Here is a 5,546-nt window from a genome sequence, read left to right as displayed (position 1 = left end):
ATGTCTAAATTTAAATAAACCAAAAAAAAAAAATCTTAAGAATTACATATTGATGATATGAGCAATTTGCTGAAAGTGTGTCTTGTCCAGAGTTGGAAGCAACTATAGATGTACTTATACATGATATGATTAGTAAAGAACAATTTGTATGTATATACAATGACTAAAATCACTTTCCCTACAATTAAAGCTGAAACTGTACTAAGCCAGTGTGATGGTTGTGATCAGCAACAACTCGAAAGTCTCAATTGGCCGAAACTGTAGAGAAATGACTTTTAGTCAACTAAATGTTTTTCACGCTCGCAGCTAGAAAAAACAAAAACTAAACGTAGAAATATGAGAATAATTTTTATTGAGAGTTTAGCTGTTAATGTTTTATGCGTAGTTAAATATTTTTAGCAACAAGCTAATACATTTGTTAAAGCAATTTATTGTTACGTTTGGCATTTATGTTGCAATTAAGCAGAAGCAAATTAATACATACATATGGTATAACGTATGTAAGCAATATAATTCATTCACTAACGATACAACGACACAATTGTGATGCAAGCCGCATGCAATCAGCTAATGTCGTCCATTGTTCCTTCCATATAGTAACCATACATAGACAGGACAGTAAGCAGCCAAAGCCGCACTTGCTTCTTACATAAAAAACAAATATATTTACAAAAAACGCAGCTGCTTGAATCAAAATAGGAAATACTCTGAATGCAACTATTTTAAATGTTTTATTGCTTGGTCTAATCACGAATATTTCTAGCGCTTTTTAGGCCTTACATACATATACATAAGCATACACAAACACATACACAACTCTACCGATCGATATTTGTACATAATGTTTAGTGTTTAAGCATCAACGAAAACTTTACACTCAATAAAAACAAAATTTAAATGTGTTGAAAAAATTCAAAAAAATAAGTGTATAATCTTATTAAAAGTACTACGGAAAGAAATTGAAATGAGCTGTATTCGATTTGCATCTATAAGAGTTGGTCTAGTGTGCGAACATGACGTTTGCAACCAGAGTATGGTCAAGTCCAGACAATTGCCATGCTTGGCTCAGAGCTCAACCACGAGACGCACTACAAGTACCTTGGAGTCATCCTTCATAGGCACCTCAATTTCGGACGTCAATGGCCCAAATAGCCGTGATGGCCAAGGCTGCGAAAATGTCGTGGCTATTGTCGCCACGAAACAATATTTCCTACAAAGTTCCTATCTACAAAGTTATACTAAGCCCTCCAAAAATACGACCTCCAAAAATACGGCACTGCTGCAAAGGCTAACCTAAATAAAATAAGAGCCCAAGCTAAAATACTACGTAATAACTCTAGCGTACTGTGGTACATCCGCAACAGGGACATCGAAAGAAACCTAAAGGTTAGAGACGTACTCCAAAATTTGGCAAACAGCTATGAGCAACGTCTGGATAATCACCGTAATGAATTGGCCAGAAAACTAACAACGAGCCCAAGGAGAAGACGCCTAAGTGATGCACCCAATTGACCGTCCTAAAAGGGTCATAACTTAAAGTATATATATTTTACATTTAATTTGTATTGTATTTAATTTTAATTGTAGTTAAGCATCTGTTATCTCGTTAGTATATAGTACGTATGTATAGTATGTAGTATTATAGTATAACCCACGTGATCTAAGTATTTATATGTAACTAGATTAGGTTGGGTACATCTTTCATCTTTAAGGTATAGACAGTCTGCTTTTAAATTTAAGATGATCGTATGTATGTTTGCCTATTAGTTAGTTTGTCGACCCTGAAAGTAGTCTCTGTTTTCAAAAACTACCACAGAGATTGCATTTTTCGATGCATACATTTCGGCTGCGGTTGCAATAGAATTTTAAGATTTTGGATATAAGGCTTTTAATTGAGTATATTCCTTCAAAGCTCTCGATACATTTCTTTACTTAAAAATTTTTTTCTTATGTTAATGTCCTCACATGAATGATGAATTATTATCTTTAAGTCAATTCTGTATAAGACTAGAGTGCTGAACAGTAGAATAATATTAGATGTGTCAGCTTAGCTCTAGCACTTGAGATAAAGGCAAATAGTTTTAGTTACTAAAAGAAATAAAATAAAATATGCCCGATTTTTTTCACAGCAATCCTTTATTAAAGTTGGTTTTTTTGTTTATTTTGTTTCGCCGAATTTAGATAATACATAGAATCCATTTCTAATAACATCCATAAGGTGGTTAAATTCCTGTGTCAACAGATATTGACTAAGTGATTTCCGTTTGTAAGCGTGTATAGCAAAAATTAAATGCTTATGAAAATGAATTACTTAACAGCCTTATAAAACAATGGGAAAGCTGTTTATATTTGTTTGTTAATAAACATTTACAACAGCGAAAAGACATTAATCAGTTCATTTTGTCTTTTAAAAAACACTCAGTCAAGCACTTAGTTGCAACACTAACTCATCCCATAATAAGTAAACTCACACATGCTCATACATACATATGTATACATCTATAATATGTATATATGTGTGTGTCACGACTCGTGCATCGAGGCTGCAGCCTGTGCCTGGTGGGGGCCTTAAAATGCGCGCTAATTAGCGGTACGTGCGGAGTGCGTTTGTCAGGCGTTCAAAATGAAATGGCTGTTGTCTGGTACGTTGACTGGCAATCATGTGCAGGCAGACAGAGAGAGCAGAGAGAGTGGAGAGGGGGTATTGGGGGGCAAAGACTTGGCTGCAATGTATTATCAACGCAGTCAAATCAAAACCAACAAGCTCACCTGTAACAATGTGACATGTGTGAATTGCTGATGAGACGCAAAAGACGCGGGCAGCTCTGACCCGTGCGCGTTCATAAAACAAAATGAGAAATGTTGTTGCAAACTGTTGAGTTGTTGTTGTTGTTAAACACTTGTACGCTCGCTACACTACACTCTATTAGATTTAAACGTAATGATTAAACCAGCAGCTAGCTGGAGTATCCAGCCAGCAGTACTCGGTGCGTGCGCAATCAATTTTGTCTACTTTCAAGTGGATTGTCATTATCCTTGACCCACGGGTGCCACCAGCCACCATCACAACACTGCAACAATGTGTCATTTTAATAGGCCGACATTATTCACAGTTCTTCATAGTTGACTTTGTAATTAAAAACTGTTGTTCATTTAAGCGACGGAATTTTACAGCAGGTCTTAATAGCTCAGTCACATTAAAAGGTCAGCGCATTGCAAAATGTACACAATTATATGTACAATATTAAGTTTGAAAGATATAGCAGCTCTCAATGGTTTTAAAACTGCAATAATATATATCAAATTGAAATTTTTTCAGTTTTACTTTACTAATATATTATTTCATTGGTGGCATGACATGCAAATATAATATTCAATAACATTCTCCACAATACTTGAGCCAGAATAATTTCCTTGAACCTGTACGAAACAATTTTGTTGGTATTTCGTTTATGAGGATTGTACCCTTCACTCTTCATTAGTCTTTACACTATTAATTGCGTGAACTGTTGGATTCCTCTAATTATAAAAGCCTTAACAGCTCTTAATTCCTGCAGCAAATAATTTCTATTCGGAGGTCTGAGTAACTGATGTTTTCAATTATATCATTGTATTATTCTTACAACATCAAAAATAACATTGTGAAATAAAAGGATCCGGAATTTTAAGCTTATCGGGTTGGAAGAATCCTATTTCAAAATTATTTATTAAGTTTGTGTTTATAATTGTTATATCAATATTATTTAGTGTTTACTATGCCTGTGGCAGCAGGTTATACTTATATAATAAATTTGTATCCTCTCCCAAAAAATGTTATTAGCATTTATTTCCATTAGCAGCTGTTAAGGGCAAGGCAATAATTCAATAATCATACTTAAGGAAAAACATACTAATTAAATAAATAATTTTGAAAAAGAGACTTTCCAAATGTGAATAACTTTCAAATTCAAACTTTACGTTTTAAATAAAAAAATATATAATAAATAAATGAACATGCTTTTTATTTCTGAAGCTCTAATTAATGTTTGTTGAATTAAAAATCAAATTTTATATGAATTTCACTTTGGAAAGTTGGAATTTGTTTTGTTGGTAATGCAAACGTTGTACGTCCATGCTGACCTCATTCTCTTATTTGATTTAAGCCGACATTAAAATGGCCACTATAAATGGGTTTCTCTCTCTTGATTTTGGACTGGCCAATGGACCGGAAATTGCCACAAAGCCAAAGAAATGTTAAGCACCAAGTAGAGCACAATAGCAATCAAAGCAAATACACTAAGATAAATCTGCACAAAATGCCAAAAGAGAAGTAGCATCAAAAAATATATAAAGAAACTAAAAGCATGTAGGAAACCATAACGAGCTAACGTGGCTATATACACACACACATTTGTCTATATGTGTGTGTGTGTCTGTGTGCGATGATCTTATGATGATGCTGACTGACTGACTGACCGAAGGCTGGCCAGTTAATGATCATGATGATGTTAAAACCTGGGAGCAAGGGAACAACTGACGACGCTTTATATGCGATATTAACCGTAAGATAATGAAAACTGTGGGGCGTTGGCTGCTCTTGCAGTCATCTGTTGCTTGTTTGTTGTTTTTTTGGCGATCGTATATACTTTTTTATGTGTTTGTACTTGTTGGTGAAATCGTTGCTGCTGGGCAGCACCTGACCCGAAAATGTTTCACATTGCGAGTTACAGTTAAACGCCATTTTTTCCGTTGAATTTCGTTAAACATCACACACTAAAAGTGCGAGCGAGCTGGCAGACAGCTTCCCATTCAGTAGCTCGGCAATTTGTTGGCCATAATGGGCAACGTTGTTGCCCTCAAAAGCAAAAGAAATAAAGCTAAAATGAAACACACAGCGGCACTTGGCCACGCCTCGAGGGCGCAACGGTAAATGGCCCAAATGTTAAACAATTTTGTTTTGTTTTTGTTTAGTTGCTTTAATTTGTGGCTCAGTAAGTTAGTTAGTTGGCTGACCCCTTGGTTTATTCACCTGTCGTCATAGTAGACGCGTTTGAAATTAAAATTAAAATTGCAATAATTTTTACTTGTGAATTGCTCATGCTAAGCGGTTTTGTTTTTGGGATTTTTATCTTAATGAAACTTTTTAAATTGCTTTTAACAAACGGCGCGCTATTAAACCCTGTGCTATTTTTAAAGTCAACACTCTCGTCTCTGTCTTCGATACAAATGCATTTCAAGCCATGTGAAAATTAATTACATTTAATTAGCTGCCTCCTGCCCCTGCCACGCCCCGCCCACTAAATCAAAAGTAGCTAGCTGACGCATTATGCTTGCCGTTTCGACTGTTATTGTGGCTAACAGTTTTTATTAGTTGTGCGCTTTAATTGCTTTATAATTTAAATTTTCGATCATAAAATCCGACCGGCTGCCCATGCAGTAGTCGAAATAACAGCAGCAGCTTTTTGGTTTATTGTAGAATGAAACTTTTAAAGGTCAGTTGCCAACCTTAATTGAATTTCAAACGAAAAGTACTTGGCACACTTGAACACCGAGACTTGTACGCTATA

The sequence above is a fragment of the Drosophila busckii genome, chromosome 2L (genome assembly GCF_011750605.1).
Source record: "Drosophila busckii strain San Diego stock center, stock number 13000-0081.31 chromosome 2L, ASM1175060v1, whole genome shotgun sequence".
Lineage (NCBI taxonomy): Eukaryota > Metazoa > Arthropoda > Insecta > Diptera > Drosophilidae > Drosophila > Drosophila busckii.
Note: the sequence above shows the minus strand (reverse complement) of the source record.